This window comes from Galleria mellonella, unplaced genomic scaffold (genome assembly GCF_026898425.1).
Source record: "Galleria mellonella isolate WM207_F2 unplaced genomic scaffold, CSIRO_AGI_GalMel_v1 utg184, whole genome shotgun sequence".
In the NCBI taxonomy this organism is placed as follows: Eukaryota; Metazoa; Arthropoda; class Insecta; order Lepidoptera; family Pyralidae; genus Galleria; species Galleria mellonella.
In genome coordinates, this window is record NW_026442025.1 from 8,093,751 (window position 1) to 8,113,954 (window position 20,204).

General features: G+C 32.7%; 1 protein-coding gene across 4 annotated transcripts in view; it reads right to left on the reverse strand.

The window, feature by feature from the left end:
- LOC113512138 (brain tumor protein) overlaps positions 1 to 20,204 on the reverse strand; it is a 588,229-nt gene that overhangs the window by 524,202 nt on the left and 43,823 nt on the right. The window lies entirely within an intron of this gene.

The window sequence follows — 20,204 nt, forward strand, 5'->3', positions numbered from 1 at the left end:
ATAAATTAAATTAGCGAGGAACATACTGAGTAGGGATTTTTTTTTAATTAGGAATTATCTGTTTTATATTGAGCATCATCATCATCATCATCATTTCAGCCATTATCCGTCCACTGCTGCTGCATCGAGAACAATTCTTGTTGAATTCGTCACGATGGGCTAACTGACCTACTTCATCCTCACCTATCATCCTTCACTGATGCCCCGCCGATATATACCGATAGCGCGGGTGGGGCTACCATTCCATTATCATACATTAGAAAAAAAACCCCGCCCGGTGTAACGGTATACACTAGTGGGGACTAGTGAGGAATGATAGGTGAGAAGGCTGATCAATTAATTCATCGTTGTCAATACACCTGTGATTGAATACAATGATTTCCAGAAGAGACCCGGTGGATGTCGACCTGACAGGGTATTTTGCTGGCAACGGAACTAGTAGTTTGCATTACTAACAATCCCTTCTCCTACTGTTCACTATATTATATGTAGAATGTATGTTTGCCACACGTGTGTGTGTGCCTGAGATAAATAATCATATACTTTTTGGGTTATTCATCTGAGGCAAGCACTGTCAAATTTTGTATTTTTTTTATACAGCTTTGAATGGCAAACAAGCTGACGGCCCACCTGATGGAAAGTGGTAACCGTCGCCTATAGACATGAGCAGTGCCCTGGACATAACAGAGTATACTGTTTCGCCCATGATACTTCCCATGCGTTGCCATTCCTGAGGACTCAGGTGTTATTCCTCTGTACCCTGTAAATTCACGCCATATCCCACCCTTGCGTCTATTGATGCGTATATTGCGTCTATTGATGAAAACCTATAACTGACTTCGTTGTTGTTATCTCGTAGTTATTTTCTATGTAAATAAGTCTTGGTTTTCCTTGTACAAATAAATAAATAAAACCGTTTTTGCGCCTTTATGACAATATATAATAAGGTAAAGTTATAAAAACCAAATCTAAAATGTAGTTATAAACAAAAGGAAGCTGCAAAAATTATATATATATATATATATATATATATATATATATATATATATATATATATATATATATATATATATATATATATGTATATATATGTATTGGTCTCATATATGTTACTGGCGTTTATTAGAAAGCAATTTTTACCCGTGTGGGTGTATTGAAATAAGTGACTATAATAAAAAATAAACATATAGCAATACATATAGAACTGTTATGCTATTTGTTGTATAGAATTTTATTATGGTTAAGTTAAGCCGTTAAAGCGCCAAGATAACAAATAGACAAACTCACTTTCGCCTTTATCACTAAGGATAAGAATTTGATCTTTTCACGCCTTTTGAAATCCCCATAAAGTTGGAAATATAACTCAGGTAGGGGCAAAGCAGCCAGTTATAAAGCAAAAGACGAGACGCTTACCTGCGCAGCGATTCAAAGAAATTAATACAAGCGTTGTTACATGACACACAAACGTAACAGACGACCAAATAATATTTTTCATAAACAATTATTAACCGACATCAAAAATAAGGAAATTTTCAATTCGGTCGTATTTTTTTTTATTCTATGCTACTTAGAATGGTAAACAAGCTGACGGCCCACCTAATGGAAAGTGATAATCGTCGCCTATAGACATGAGCAATACCATGAACATAACAGAGTATACTGTTTCGCCCTTGATACCTCCCCATGCGTTGCCATTCCTGAGGACTCACGTGTTATTACTCTGTACCCTGTAAATTCACTGATATATCCTTCAAAAATACAGCCATGCAAACACAACTGCTTCACGTTAGAAACACGAATGGGACAGAGGTGTCCAAGCAAACGACTTTTGTACAAAGTCTCTCTCTGGTATTTTATATTTGTTACTTCATAACTCCGTCGGTTCAAAATCGACCGAAAAAAGAATGTTCCAATCTTTTTTTCTATAAAAGAATATAGACTGGTCCCATAAAATCAAAGTACGAGTAACTTGTCTTCTCACAATTAAAGTCGGTTTTTTTATGCGACTACTTTAATCTATGACTCTATCTTTAATTATTTTAAATTGAGTAATATATATTGATTTCATTTGATTTGTTACACAATTTTGTACACGGGTAGATCATATCCTAGTTTAATACAAAGGATACTTTATACGCAGATTAATGCGGGCAAAGTCGTAGGAAACAGCAGTATTTCATGTGTTTATTTGATTCAATATAAAAATTGTCCATGAATACGAACTATTTTATTTCACTAGAAACAAAAATAGATTCCCTGATGTAGTAACCAACCTTCACTAGTTAGTGTGGTTTAAGAAGAGGAGAAAAAATAAAAATACCCCGAATCCATGTATCGTATAGTTTCTTGTTATAGGGTCCAGTTTATTGCCAATAAATGCGCCGTCTACTTAAGGAAGAGGTCGACGCGATGAAGATCGTTTGGTACAAGATGCAAGAGGATACGATTTTCTAAATACATATAAAGATAACGTAATTGGGCGTCATCGTCATTATCATCTCAGCCATTATCAGTTCACTGCTAAACATAAAATAGCATACCTATATTTAATTTATAAATCGAGTTCCCTAAATTGATTCGACCGAAATAACGAACCCGGAATGTCCTAACCTTAAAAAAGCTTGTAATCTGTTTAGTTCCAAGTTATTTGGTTGAAATACATTGCTAAAACAGTACCAGTATATGTAATGTATAAAACTATTCTGACAAAAAAACTACAATAAAATCCGTTTGTAAGCTATAAAGGAAGGGGTTATTTTTTAAAGGACGCATTCTTTATGCGAAAACAATAAATGTTTTGTTATAACAGTTCTGTTATATTTTATTGCATTATTTAAATATTAGATAAAAGTTGAAGATACTTCTATTTATATACTTTTCTATTTATTTGTTAATAAAACACTTTTAAAGGTTTAATTTTGGACATTGACGTTTTTTTTTTTAAAAGTGTAGTGAAACTCTTATACCTTGTGGCACCATAAACCAATAAATTAGTGCACCAACCCCTGTCCCCCACTTAAAGGCGAGTACCTACTATTATTGTTTACTTTGCCTTTTTCATCAATTCCCGTGAGTCAGAGGTAAGTATACATTATTATGATTTTTTTTTATATAAATTTATAAATACAGCCATTTTTACTCGCTACTATGTCTACACGACTGGAGCATATTAATTGAACAAGGTAAAAGTAGGTTATGTCAATCTTCATCTCAAAAAAATATACTTGCATTGGTTAAGATCCCGCTGCTGCAGTTTACAACCTTTACAGGTATAAGGAAATTTTATAAAATTTAGTTTAAATACAAGAGGAGCGTAAATACAATGAATGCATCCGGGTTACATGCTCTGTATGCTCGCTGCGGAACTTAACATAACACTGCATTACATGACGTCTGATTGAGTTGTCAAGACGCCAATAGATAACAAACAAATCACATTTTTCGAATTGTTTACTCGAACGAATGAACTTAATCGAACATCAATACTCATTGTATTGATATTCAATTGATGATTCGATTTCGAGTGAAGATTGATGTTTTTTTTTCTCGCTTTCTTATGTTTTCTTTAGTCAATTTTCACATACAACAATAATTATGTGCAAATGAAATAAACACCATTTGATTTAAGATATAAAAAATAAAACTTGTGAAAATAATTTCAGAATTGGACACGTAATTATGTAAGTCTTACACCGTAAGATATGTATTAAAAAAAAAACAGACATTTTCAGAACCTCGTATTAAAAGTCATTTAAAAAGAGCAATCTCTTATAACTTAAAACTCATTTGTTAATAAATTAGTTCAGCAACCTTTGGTCAGTACTAACCGACATGAGTTACTGTTCAATTTATATCTACAAATACACATACATACGAACTGTATTCTGTCGCTATCCGGATACTTTAAAGTATATAAAAGAACACAGAACAATAGCCAGGATAAAAAAGAAAACTAGAATAAAACCAGGCAATGGAGCTAATAGAACAACTTACAAATTTAAAATTGATGCAAAGTAAACAATTATTTTAATAGTATTCTACTAATAAAACTAAACCATTTTTCATAAGAAATATGACAAGAAATGTTAGCTCCTAAACTAATGGTGAATTAGATGAACGAAGGTATACGGTCCTTTGTGTTTCATCTGTGGAAACATACATATAATTAAATTACTAACTGTTTACTGTGACTTTGTCCACGTGCAGCAGTAAATATATAAAGTGTCCTATTATTAGAATATCACCTACCCATATACAAACTGTCATTGAAATCCAATCAATGATTGAGTAACAATCATAGAAACCTTTAAACGTCTATTTCTAGGTATTGAAAAACATTTTTTTTTTATATTTATTAAATATTTATGACTTTACAAATATACATTTTAACCGTATTACTTACATCCTTTTACATTTACTATCTTCTCACGTAAATACATTACATAAGTATAATAAGTTAACTACGTAAGGTACTTACGTGATTAGAACTTACGAATATAACGGCGACCTTATTTCTTGGCGTCACGTTTCATAAACTGTAGGTACACTTGTAAGTACTAGATGGCGTTGTATAATGGATTTTTTTTCACACCAAGCCAGAGAAACAAAATTTCAATCTCAATTATAAGTACCTATCAAAAACTTCAAATTTTGTTTTTAATATATTGTAAAGAATACCTATCTTATAGCCTTCCTGATGTAGAATAAATACTGTCGTTTGTCGATAACGAAGTCGTATAGAATCTCTGATGGCTTCGAATATTACCTGAAAAGAGAACAACAGTATTAAATACAATCAATGATTCAAAGTAAGCAAGTAACAGTTATTTTGTGTATTAGATATCCGGTCAAAGCGTCAAAAACCAGAATAAGTTTGATCTATTTTACCTCAAAAAAAAAACTACGTTTATCATTTCTATTTTTTTTGTGATCGAATAACAAACGTCCTAACTTTCGCATCTAGTATATTAATAAAATAGACAATGATTAAAGATCAAAGTCAAAAGTCAAATAAAATTTATATGAAAATATTTATTAAAGCATTAATATATTGTATTAACCCCATTAATAGATATTTCTGTTAACTCGTTAGAGTGGATAAGTGCTTTATTGAATTTACGCAAGTTATTTACAGAAAATATTTGAAGAAATTTAGCTTCGATATAGGATAAAAATAGACCTATTAATAAAATATACATACATATATTATTAAATATTAAATATGAAATATATTAATAAATTTATAACCAAATTTCTTAAGAACATTGTTTTATGAACCTGTTATCCTGTACTTTAAATATTGTATCCAATAATATTATAATATATAATAAAATGGTAACGAAATTAAAATTGTATATCGCCTGGTTTTATGCGGAGTATTTTTTTTTTTGTAGTGTTAAAACAAACATACCGGCTAACACACAAAATTATTATAAATTTTGAAATATTTTATTTTGGAATCTATTGGTTTTATTAAGACTTCCTCGTATTATTTTTTCTTAAATATCTCTCACTTACAAAAATCGTCTATTCACAATTTTATTATATTGATAAGATATTTTTAGAAATACAAAATAATTTATGGGTATACAGCACAAGTGATACTGAACCAAAATCAACGGTTTTAATTTTTTTTTATTTTATATTGGTCGATTTTTCTGTTTTTACATTAGCATATTGTGTACAAAGGACTGGACTAATTAAACTTAAACTTTTTCAGTAGATATGCTTATTACGCTAAATATGGGTCAATATTAGAAATAATATGTATGAAAAGTTTAAAATATTCTCCAACTGGATTAAATTGAAATCTTATTCAGAGCCATCTATCCTTCCATCTAAAATGAAAAAGTGCAATTACTCGAAAATAGATGAAGTAAAAAATAAAAAATGCAAAATTATGTATTAAAACAAATTAAAGTGTACAAAAAATAATATTGATACCATAGTATGCATATGTTTTATAAAAAAAAAATGTAATGTAAAATACAGTGGAAGCAATTCTGCAAGCCAAACTTAAAATCTCTTGATTTTAAGAGTTTTCCTTAACACTGCGCGTTGTAGTACTTGCAAAACAGACTTTGTTTAGCTGGAAAATTTTAAAATGCTGAAAAAGCATAGTAAAATCTGTTCTAGCGGACAGTCGAACCTAACAAAACATAAAAAGAACAAGCGGTAGGAATAGAAACCAAATTTCCTACGTAGAAAATTGGAAATTGTTCAACCGAGTTTTATTTTCCGGCAAATTGAATGGGACCGTTCAATGGGACGATATAATTGATGCTATAAGATATTGAACAACAATTCAATTAACATGACTTTTTTTACCATCTGCAATAGAAAGAGGTCACCATTTACTGCAGACTGTACTGTACTATGGTTTATATTTGCAACAGACGTCAAAATGAATATTCTCAATTCGGTTGTAATTTTTTTTATGTTCGTTACCTCAGAACTCCGTCAGTAAACAGATTTGGAAAATTCTATTTTGTTTTCAAATGTCAGTTTCGTTTTTAACTCAAAATAATTAGTTTCGCCACAACTTAAATAGTGTTTTTTTTTCCTTTCCTGTGGGTGTCATAAAAGCCGATTAAGGGCGGGTAAGGGATAGACAGCAGAGTCCCTCTTAAAACATCTCTAAAGCTTGACTGCGGCTGCTAATCCACCTGCCAAGCGTGGGAACTACTGGCAAAACCCCCCAAAGGGGAAGCTTATGTTTAGCATCATCATGATTATCATCATACCACTGCTGTTCAGCAGCTGAACAGTGGACAGTTAAAGGCTGGTATGGTGATGATGATGAATCTTAATAATTATTTTTATGTAACTTAATATGGAAAATATCTCAATCGATAAAATATCGCTTATGTTTCTTACAAGAATAAATTCTTTTTTTCCTGTGAAACCAAATTTTAAATAATGGTCATTCTCACACCAATTTATCATATTTTATTCTCATACCAAGTTATCATATTTTCATATTATTGTGATAGAAAGATTTCTATTTAGGGGTAAGTATTTAAAATCAGGTGAAAATGTTAAAAGCACGTCACTTTAAAACTAAAATGCGGCTAAAACTACGCGTAAAGAACTAAGTATTTAAAACAAGAAAAAGGTAGGTTCAAGTCCTAAGTGAAGCGGGCTTTAACTAACAACGCCACTAAATATTAAAAACAATCAAAAAAATATTTATTCTTTTCATATTTTACTTGATTTTCTAAACAAAACACCGTACAAACTATTAAAATTGAAAATGTAATTTCATTTAACATCAAACCCGTTCACTTTGAGCTGACTATTTGAAAAAAAAATATCTGGTGGACCAGACTTTCCGACGGCTCGCTTGGAACTTGAAACGGAAAAAAGTCGCCTGCGACTGATCACACACCATGTACGCTGTGAAAAAAGGCAATTACAACACGTTCGGTAGCGACATGTTAAAAAACGGGTCATTCGATACCTAGACTTTGTACCAGTGGTTCCAGATAAATTATAGTTCGACTATTTTTTTTTATACCACTAAGGTGGTAAAAAGGATACAACCCGTCTGATAGTACTACTACATCCCGGCCATTGCACACATTTGGGGCGAGGGGGGGTGAAGAGATTGTTGGCAATGGAGTTTGAGAGCCCCATTGCTAGCAATATGCCCTATTAGGTCGACCTCCACGTAGTTCTCCCTGGAAACCATCGTGAATAATTCTTGTTGAATTCATCTATAGGCTAACTGACCTGCTTCATCCTCACCTATCATCCTTCACTGGTGCGCCGCCGGTGTATATCGATAGCGCGGGTGGAGTTACCATTCCATTATCACCCACTAAAAAAAAAAGTACTACTCGTACTACCATACTACTACTGCCATAGATATAAATATTCGGATAGAACTGACACGCCGAATATAAACTACATTACAGATATACTATATTAACGCGTTAACGATAGTGCGTCTTATTATAAGCTAAATCAGTCAACAAACAATATATACTTCAAGGAGTGTGGCTCATCTCGCTATCATCATCATCATATCAGCCTTTAACTATCCACTGTTAGACATAAACCTCTCTCAATCTCTTGATATGCGGATTGGCAACCGCAGTTAGGCTTTGAAGACATTTTAAAAAGGATACTGCTGCCTATCCCTCGCTCTTCCTTAGTCGCCTCTTACGACATCCACGAGAATGGAAGAAGTGACCTATTCTTTGCCGGGACCACACGGCGAATCATCTTGCTATTTGATGCATTATTTTAATCACGTATGATACGTGTGACACAGGTATTTTATTTGTTTAATGCAAGTAAATTTAATGACGACTCTGTAAAACTAAGAGGTACTTTGTTTGTTAAATCCGAATAAATTCGTGACAGCCCTGCCAATTCACGCGGTTTATGAAGGAAAGAAAAGTACGCAGTTTTGGCAGCAATGCCACATTCACAAAATATAAAAAAACATTAAGTACTGCTGATTAATGTAAACAATGTAAACATCATAGTGAGATTCCAAACTATATCTATACATACTAAGATCCATTGAATAAAGTACATTATGAATGTTACTTTTCCCAGTCTGTAGGATCTTCCCGCGTGGTCACGGCATAGAATAGGCTATCCCTTCCTTTCCCTTGGATGTCTTAAGAGGCGACTAAGGGAGGTCAAGGCATGGGCTGCAGCGTTCCTCTTAAAACATCTTCAAAATCTGCGGTTGCCAATCCGCCTGCCAAGCGTGGCAATTACTGGCAAAACCCCCCCTAGAGGGAGACTTATGTTCAGCAGTGGGCAGTTAAAAGCTGTTATATCAGTTGTTAATTATGTTGTTTGTATATAATTCATGTTTACACTCACAGATATGAATCTGTGAGTGTAAACATAAAAAAAAAAAATGGAAGACTAAAATTGTGATATAATCTTGACACCCTTGAACTGTAGTTAAACGTTCTCCAATTGTTACCGCTGTTTATAAGAAAATATATCGATAAATCTCTTTTGAAATAAAACAGTATGCGGATCTCTAAAATAAGTTTCACCCTGCCAGTTTCATCTCTTAAATCCGACCCATACGTACGAATATCGATGCACAATCCTTTACTTACATTGCAACCCTGAGCCATTTCGGCTTAAAGTTCCTGGGTGATCGCTTTGCAAGGGAGCAATATTTTTTATACTTAATAGTCTTATACAATTTAGAATGGCAAACAAGCTGACGGTTCAACTGATAAAAAAATGTTACATTTTTTATACTATTATGATAGTAAACAAGCATACGGTCCATCTGATAGTAAACGGGGTTTTTTTTATGGGTGAAAATGGTATGGTAACGCGCCTTCGCTAACGGGATACGCTGGCGGAGCACCAGTGAAGGGTCATTGATGAGAATGTAAACAGGCCCGTTAGCCCGTCATGATGAATTCATCAGGAATTAACCATGATAGTTTCCAGGGGGAACCACGAGAAGGTCGACTTGGTTGAGTATATTGCTAGCAATGGGATTCTCAGTCTTCAATTCTAACAATCCCTTTCTCCCCAGTAAACGGGGTTACCATAGCTTATGGACGCCTATAATTTTTCATTGTGATTCCCCACTATTAAAACCAAAATTAAGCAGTGAAAGGATAACTACTTAACAGCAGAAATACGAGTAAGGTCGGAATATCCATTTAGCCATACTCCAATCCTGCTTTTGTGTAAAGACCTGCATCATTTTTAAATCCAAAACTATTTAAATACAAAGTATTTGACCAAGTTTGTGACACCGAATTCTCTATTTATCAGAATGCAAGTTTTTACAAAATAAACAATAAGATAAACTTGTTTCCTGTTATTTTATTTATTATTATATCATTAGTAAAAAAAAATTATTAATAATTCTTCCCACAGCACCGCAAAATTTGATTCCCAGAACGAAATGCCAATTCCATTACTGTTTTAATCAATAAACCGACCGATTGAATGTTTTATTAGTTAATCCTCTCGAACTCGATGAATATTTAAGATCTGATTGTATATAAATGCAAAAATATTTTATAAAAAAAAATCAAGAGGATTTGTATAATTGCGCTCAAACTTTATTGATTGTATGTCCATTACAACACGTAAACTCACTAATGAATACAGGTGTCTCTCTCCAAGCCTAAAAATATTTTTTTTGTCTTTCCAGTGCATTAGTAATGCCACAGTCTAAAGAACATTCTGAAGAATAGTACATGACTGCAGCAGCCAGCAACTGAGGCATTGATGGACGAACGTGCAAATGTGTGCCGAGGCGTAGCCGAGGCATACATACGTGAGTCCATTAATGCCTAGTTGTGGCCAAGGATTGTATAGTACTTTTCTCAAACAATGTGCGAAAATCAAAAACACAATTTCACTTTTTAAGTTCAATGACGAATAACGAACAATAATAATTTCTCACGCGCCATAATGTTCCTTTGTTTTTTTTTTCAATAAACAGCTTTCTATTTGGAAGCCAGTTCGAAATTTAAATAAAACCTTTTATTAGTTACCTCCTTGGTAGCCATGTTTCGAAGTAAAAGGTCATTCCATTTTTAAATTACAGGACAGATATGAGTTTACATAGTAATTTATCTGGCCGCAAAACACGACATATATGGATTTTCATACAACTTTTGCCGGCCACTGCCCGCATGTATCTGGACAGTACGGCAATTTTGATTTATCTCGAAGAAGATTGTTAAAAGCTCACATTTCCAAGCATGTTTGAGAAAACGATTATATGCCAATTGCCAGACTACTTACTAGTCGGGCATTTAGGATAGATTAAACGCGTTGGACCACTGGTTGTTCGTTACATTGTGGTTACTGCTTAATACTTTTAATTTTAAACTTAATGTTAGTTCGATCATTATGGAACTTTATAGGATCATTAAAGCAGTAGTATTGATAGAACGAGTAGTAATAGAACATAATAGTAACTCTTATAAATAAGTAGGTGGTTGAAACATTATTTTATTTGTTACTAAAGCTATTAGGAATATAAATCTAAATATATATTTATAAAAAGATGTTGCTGATACAATTTTTTCGCACGGTTTTTTCTATAAATCAGAACCCAAGTTATGCCCTAATAATGTAACTTTTTATAGGTGAACGTATTTATAAAATTAGTTAAATATTCCATGACAAACAAAAATAAATATTTCCTTTTTATTATATTAATTTTAACTGCATTATAATTGTGTTTCTTATAAAATTTATTCAAAATATTAAGTCTCTGCAATATGCAATGCAATTGTTTAAGTATGCATTTAATTTTATATAATAGACATAGAATGGGTCACCCCTTCCTTTCTCGTGGATGTCAGAAGAAGCTTTTAAAGGTAAACTTAAACTTATTTATTTAAACTTAAAACCTAATGATTGAAAGATGGGCAGAAGCGTCCCTCTTAAAACATTACCATAGTGTAACTGCGGTTGCCAATCCGCCTGCCAAGCGTAGCAACTACTGGCAAATACTTATGGGAGAGATCTATGTTCAGCAGTGAACAATTAATGTCTGATATAATAATAATAATAATGGTTATAAGCAAACACAATGATTTTATTCCAAGAATGAGTTATTTTAACAAATACTAGCTTATGACGTCGTATTGAAATGTTTCTATTCGTGTGGGAGACGATATTTATTGTAATTTTTTTTTATACTACTTAAAATGGCAAACAAGCTGACGGCCCACCTGATGGAAAGTGGTAACCGTGGCCTATAGACATGAGCAGTACCATGGACATAACAGAGTATACTGTTTCACCCACAATACTCCCCATGCGTTGCCATTCTTGAGGACTCAGGTGTTATTCCTCTGTACCCAGTAAATTCACACCATATCTCACCCTTCAAACCGAAACACAGCTATGCAAACACAACTGCTTCACGGTAGAAACACGAATGGGACATAGGTACCCAAGTAATCGACTTTTGTACAAAGTCTCCCTCTGGTATATAATGTATCAAAGTATATAATGCGTATAATGTGAACTTAATACTAAAAGCATTCTCTTTCAACCATCCTTAATAGACAATAGGTGGCGAACAACATGGAAAGTTTCGGACAATATTATTTCTTTTGTTGTAAATGATAGAAAGAAATGAACCCTCTTTACATTTGTAAAGAAAATCTAAATTTCAGTAAAAAAGTTTTTGTATACATATTTTATTTCTATATATTTTTTATCTATTGAAAGAAAGTAAAATGGCTCCCTCTGAGAAATTTTCTATTTCCTTATGTTCTATGCACGAAATAGATTAACATTTACGTACAAATTTTTCAAAGGTTAATTAACATCATCCTAACTCCTAAAAAATGGTTAAAGGCTATTAAAAGAACAAAATATAACACAACAAGAAAAGACAAGAAAAACTTAAAGTAATATTTTATACCAAGCTACCTAGTCTGTAAAATAGTAAGCTAGAATCATAAATAGGTAGCCATATAATCCTGAGAAGCCTTAGAAAGTTATTTCTCACATTTACATGAATCCATTTGGATTCATTAACAACTTTTGACCAAAATCACTTTGCCTTTAATGCAGATTACTCAGTATTTGCAATTCAGCGAGGCCTTTGTTCTAAGAACAATGTTGGAAAGTTTTTATCTATCTGGTGCTTTTCTGAGCCAATTTTCAGTTAATCTAATAGTTTCAATGGACAGCGGCCACAGTTAGGGTTAGTTACATAGAAATTTGCAGTAGTGATATTATGTAATTTATGGTCAAATAAATTAACCCACCAAGCAGTGATACACATTGACTTTGCTTATAATGATTAAGATACTACTGTAGCAGCAAATAAGCATATGGCTCGTTTGACGGTAAAAGATAACCCTTGTCTATAAATGCTTGTAACACCTGGGACATCAAGCGTGCGTTACCGTCCCTTAAAAAAACCTTATTGAAGAACCACATGCTATAGTCTCCAGGGAAAACCTCTACAGGAAGGTCATATTGGATTGAATTAATTATATAATTCATAGTTGGAATTTTTTGGTTGAATAATAAAAAAACTAATAAAAATACATTTTACACCAGAAGTCAAACAAAAATAAAATGTTATATTCGTATTTGTTACTAGTATTAACTCGCCGTGTGTACCCCAGTATAGAATTGGCCACACCTTTCTTTCTCGTGGGTATCGCAAGAGGCGACTAAGGAAGGGCGAGAGATGGGCAGCAGCGACCCTCTTAAAACATCTCTAAAAGACTAACAGCATTTGCCAACTCGCCTGCCAATCGTGGCAACTTCTAGCAAAACTCCCTTTATGGAAAACGCTTATACCCAGCAGTGAACAGTTAATGACTAAAATAATATAATGGAAAATTTTTAAATGAAAACTTTGAACTGACGTTACACAGCCCTTATGATTGTAAATATTGCAAAAAGTACTCACATAATTCTAGGAATGTCTGAGAAATATGGCGGTAACAGATGGACAAAGCTATTTAATGCAAAAACTAGAAGCCTTTTTCGTTTGTCTACAGTATGCAAAAATCGACGACATATTTCATCCTTGAATATTTTTTTTTATACAACTTAGAATGACAAACAAGCTGACGGCCCACCTGATGGAAAGTGGTAACCGTCGCCTATAGACATGAGCAGTACCATGGACATAACAGAGTATACTGTTTCGCCCATGATACCCCCCATGCGTTGCCATTCCTGAGGACTCGGATGTTATTCCTCTGTACCCAGTAAATTCACGCCATATCCCACCGATGGGATTTCAAACCGAAACACAGCCATGCAAATACAACTGCTTCGCGGTTTAAACACGAATGGGACAGAGGTACCCAAGCAATCGACTTTTGTACACAGTCTCCTTCTGGTATTGATGATTGAATAAAAATATATGGAATAACAGAGAGGTTATTTGTAAGTCGAGTGGGTAAACGTTTGTCTTGGTTATATATAATACAAATTACTAATAAGATACGCCAGCTTTTATTTCGCTTGAGATATTAGGAAGATTATCCTACACCTTCTTCTCAACAATTTTCTTCATTCATCTCAACCATTCAACGTTATGTTCAAATTATTATTAACTTTACAAACAATAATCTATCAATCTATCAGTTTATATTCACACTAATTCCTTACAGGATTGATATAAAGTGAACTTGACATTGAGTTTACACATATCTTTTGCTTCATCCATTTTTATAAGTCGTCTCATTCAAGGCATTGTCATCCTCTGTTGTAAATTGTTATTGAGAGTATCGCCAATCCAACTCTTTTAAATTAAATTTTTTTTTATTATATATTTTTTTGTCACAGATATCTATTTTCGTAGCGATTTTTCCTATACACCTCAGAGGTTTTACTGTCGTTGACTAAATATTGTTAGTCGTTGTATCGTCGAAGAGAAACCTTACGTTCGCCACAGATTGTCACATATCGTTAGCAATAACTTGATGAATAGATATGAATTAATTCAGTAGAAATAATAATAACCTTTTAAACATAATACTCCGTTATTTCATTGAAAACAGCCGGTAAACGAAGTAAATTATAAGAATTGATAAGTTACTTAAATATATTATCCGTTTCATTTATTAATGATGATTAAAATCTTAAATAACTACCTAATCAGGTAATTAATCTTTACTTCATAGTCTATTTATATTCGTATCACGCTGAGATTATTTTGATACACATTGCCTTATAGTACAGAACACTGACATAAATAAAATCAATAATTCAAGTCCTTGTCCGGAAACATATGATATTTCATTTCATATTCATTGACATTAGTTTATTCTACTACGAATAACAAACGATACCTACTGATAAAAAATATTTTATAAAAAAGATTACAATATTTTCCACAGTTGAAAAAAAGAGACAGTTTACCTGTTTGTATTAGTTCGGATAAAGTTTTATACTGCAGTATCTGGATTTCACCTATTATTTACTTACCAAATAAATACGTAATTATTAAAGAATCTTATGTGTTTATATATATAATACTACACCATACTCTGTAAAACTTGATATACACGTACTACTTGTATACGGGACGGAGAAGAAATAAGTTACTTTTATCCCGTCACTAAACATATCCAGGGCACGCGGACGAAGTCGCGGATAAAAGATAGTGCATACATATTTATGGAAATATCCAAATTGAGAAAAAAATAATTTTGCAAAGAAGTTATATGTGTGTTAGGATTTCCAGAAATTCTCACGGGAACGAGAGATAAAGCATTACGTGCAGGTGTAGCCGCGGCGTATCATTACAACGTTTAAATGTTCGATAAAAAAGGGAGCCGTGTGTCACATAAAGAAGATAAATGTGAACTCTACTCGTAATTTACGGTGGAGCGAATGTCATTTGACTCCTCGACGACGAAACGGGACATTTTGCCCGCAATCTCGCGTAACATTATGAATCCGCAATCTATGGATATAAGAGCATTAGCTGGCAAATTGAAAGACTGTAAATTTCACTTGATTTATGAACTGGGATCACCTCATTTGTCTAAGCGTGAAATTCGAAAATATAGCCTACCATTCATAATCGCGAACAGAGCTTGCTCAGCTCAAACGTAGGTATTTTATTTTATTCCTTAACAGTATCTTTGTTATTTTTAATAGCCGTATTTTAATCTTTTAGCGTCCTGTTTGTTTAAATTATTTGGAATTGCGCGCGCGTTGCCGACCCTCAAGTAACCTCTTTACCTCCTATTTGAGGAACCTCATATTGTAGTCTCTTGGAGAAACCATGACAGGGGATCATTCCATAACCTGAGCGTGGGAGAAAACATATCTTAGTATTATTTCTCGAAAGCTAAATAATTCACCAGTTCAATACTGTCAATGAGAGGATTATTCAAATTTTGCGCATTGTCGTTATTTTAGATTTTCGTCAGATAACTTGCATTACTTCCATAATTTCGACGACTTATAGTCCATTTATTAGAGTTACTATTATTTACAAGATAATTATTGTCGTGTAGTCTCGGCATAGAATGAACCTTCCATTTATTTCTTATAGCTATTATGAGGCGACTAAGGAAACTTAATAGTTGAAAGATGAGCAGCAGTGTTCCTCTCACATCACCAAAACCTAACTATGGGTACCAATCGACCTGTCAATCTTGGCAACTACTAGCAAAACCCAGTATTACCCAGTTCAGCAGTAGACAATCAACGGCTGTTATGATAAATTCTTTTATTTTATTATTTATTTTTAAAATGTCTGAACCTACCAAAAATATATACAAACACTATAAAAGAAAATTAAAGTTAACTTCTGTACAAGAAGTTACCGATGAAAAATCTCTTACATACACATACTAAAGTACTTTATATCATTCTTAAAAATCAAATGTGACAACAAAGCTGAATGGAAATCCTTAAACTAATTTTTAGAGACCATATAAGTCACAATGAAGGTTTATAAGGTTAACATACATATACAGAGGCAACATTTTGCATACAATGCCCTATGACAGTGACGTTTGAATATTATTGGCTTGATACCAAACCTCCTTATTCCTAGTACCAAATGATCGACTATCAGATGGTTTAGTACTACAGCTTGCTGCTGTCCTAGCTGTAGGACAGCTACTTTATGAACTAAATACTTCAAAATATCTGTCATAAAACTACGTTTGTCTTACTTATTGCGACCACGATGCAGCTTTATCTAGGTTATTGTTTAAATCTGACGGATGAAATTAAGTGATATAGAAAAAATAATTAATACAATATGAATTCAATATATCTTGTTAGCTACATCCTGGGGCTCCTTAATCTTATCGTGATATTAAATAGCTTAATAAACCTACATAAGAAATGTATTTTTTTTTAAACCAGACTGGAAGTTCCGGAAAGTTTTAAAAAAACAACCAAACAAATAAACGCTTCTGTTTTAATATATCAGTATAGATAAAGTTTAAAGTTGTGGGTAACTTATCCCTTTATAATTGCCAAAGAAAGAATTACAAAATTCATCTACGTAGACCCCGTGTTCTTCTCTTGTTTCTATTGACAAGTAAGAGTTGCAAAGTTTGTAATTTGGTTTAAAGGGTAGTAAAATTACAGGGTACAGAGGTATAAAAATTTAGTTCATAGGAATAGTGACTCATGAATGGTATGGCTATGTGATATCTATGGGGCTGTTCATATCTATAGACGTTGGTTACCACTTTTATCAGCTTGCAGAAAATTGTAAATGATTTAAAAGAATCCAATCGACTTACTTCTAGCAATATACTCCAAAAGTTAGGTTTAAAGAACGAATAAGAAAAGAGAATTAACTGTAAAACAGCGCGATTAATATACTCGTTCATGTAAGTTTCTCCTCGGTATCCAATGTGAACTTTTCGCTTACATTTCGCTTTATAACTGCAACTGTTTTAATACTTGTACAAAGACTAGATAACTACAAGTTAAACAATACCTAATATTCATTAGGTCCAGTTTAAAGAGTTAACCTGTAGTTATATTGAACTTCTAGAAAGTTACAAGTGAGCAGTCATACTTCTAGCGTTCAATTTATTAGCAAATTTTAAACTGTACGTGAGAACTTGTTGTATATTTTGTTAAACAATGTCTTTATTAAAATGATAGTTATAATCTACGGCTTTGCCTACATGAAATAGGATAAAAGGTATCCTGTTTCATGCAGGTAGGAAAAAGGATAATATAATAAATGCGAAAGCTCGTAACAACGAATGGGTTGTTAGATGTATGTTACTCTTTCGCATAAAAACTATTACATAGGTTATATCCTAACTTAGCACGTAGGATACTTTATGTATTGATTCACGCGGACAGAACAGTGTGATACAGTCAATCTTATATATAAATCCAGGATCATTTAAATTCATTTAAGCATTTAAATGTGATTGAGTAACATTCTAATATCTTTACAAACTTTAACAGTTAAAATATTATTGGGAAATAAAATAACACTTAATTTTAATAGCAACTACAGAAGACTTTTATAAATTTATATTAGAAATGATTTATTATTTTTTGATGATGACTGATGATTGTTTTTTTTAAAGAATGATAATGGAATTGTAACCCCGTCTGCGCTAACGGTATATGCTAGCAGGGAACCAGTGAGGGATGATAGATGAGGATGAAAAAGCAGGTCAGTTAGCCCATCGTGATGAATACATCTGGAATTTAGTACGATAGTTTCCAAGGGGAACCAATTGGAGGTCGACCTGACAGTAGCCCGCATTACTAACAATCCCCCCAACTGCTGACCGTTAACTACAAAGATGAACAACCATAGCTATAACGAAATGTACTGCATATACATTTGGCAACGTCTTGCAGTGGCAACCACTTCTGTAGAGTAAGATATTATCACAAGAGTTTTTAGACACTTTAGACTCTTATTATTCCTCTTATATCAGAAAGTGCACTGACCTTATTTTAAACTTCATACTGAAATACAACGTATAAAGAATCTAGAGGGAGACTTTGTACAAAAGTCGTTTGTTTGGGTACCCCTGTCCAATTCGTGTTTTAACCGTAAAGCAGTTGTGTTTGCATGTACGTAACAGTACACTCTGTTATGTCCATGGTACTGCTCATGTCTATAGCGACGGTTATCACTTTCCATCAGGTGGGCCGTCAGCTTGTATGCCATTCTAAGTTGTATAAGAAAAAAAAAATTATAATAGTAATGACATTTTTTTTTATAAGTAGTGCATATCTAAAAATGTTTAACTTTTATTTAAATAATATTAATTTAAGTACCAGTATAACAGTTTACAAATGGGACTGGCAGGTATCAATTTATCTAACAATCGATAACACATAGATAAGAGTTTTACATAAAAAATATGGAAAAATAGAGCAATAAATGACCTTGATAAATATCAGTAAGTAAATAAAAGACTTTATACACTGTTTGAATTGGCAAATGAATTGTCTGTCTACTGGAGACGACTCGATATGCAGATGCCCAAATACCAATGTTGTAGATTATATTCTCCTCTCTTTTTGTAAGTGCAGCTTAGTGCCCAATAGTGGGACCTCGACAGGTTATTTATGTAAGCTACATATATGAACAGTTTTTTTTTACATTCGGGGCAGTACAACAGTAACACAACTATTAATTTAAAATATTATTTTGATCAAATATATATAAATAACTTTGATAACATATTACAAAATAACAAAGCATCTATAGAACATGAGAGATGAAACGAGTGTCGCAAAACGTGCGTGGACGAAATAGTAGTCGGAGATTGATGGTCAATACGGAATGTTGTAGGACTTCTGGTAACAGTGATAGAAGTCAATCTTCTAGTCAATAGTAATCTTACGCATATAAATGGTAGCGGAATTAAACAAAATAATTCTATTTAAATAACTAATACAATATCCAATCAACAAGTAAATAATAGAAACGTTATTTTTGACTGCAATCATTAAGACAATAAAGGTGTAATTAGTGAATAACTTAGCAACCCCAACTTGCGTTTTGAAAGACCTTTTAATGGGAAAGACTGTCTCTAAAGTTATTTAATTATACAATAATGGATTCATTCAACACAGATTCTCTTAATTGTGTTATTATTTTAAGGAAATAAAAAGCATTATCCATAAAATCTGTTAAAGTTCTACTACATTTAATAAAGAAAAAGTTAACAGCCATACCAATTCATAAATTCAGAGTATGTTTATAATTATTGCTTTAAATTGGTAGGTAACTCTAATTAAACGTTCATCAATGCATAAATGGTATCAGGGGATAATGGAGTCACAAAAAAAGTGAAAACTAGTAGAAAATTTATAAAAATAAAAAAGCGGTGGATCTTTAAGATAAGTGTCAATCTGATGAATTATAACATATATTTTAACAGATATCCTCTCTAAACAACATACACATACTATATGCTTTAGTATTATTATAGACTATATGTATATTTTTTTTCAACCGACTTCAAAAAGGAGGGATTCTCAATTCGGTTGTATTCTGTTTCATACTCGTTATCTTATAACTCTGTCATTAATCGATTTTAATTTTTTTATCTCCTCACAGATTTACTGATTACTTCATAGAATTTGTTTTGTCAGAATTGGTTTAGTAATTTAGTTTTTAAAAAAAATATCTGTTTTTGCTACAACTGAAGTTAGTTTTTTTTTTTTAACAGAATCTTATTTTTCGTTTGTTTCTATTAATTAAGCCCTGTCGTTGAGTTGTTAAGATGTGTTAAAAAAATACC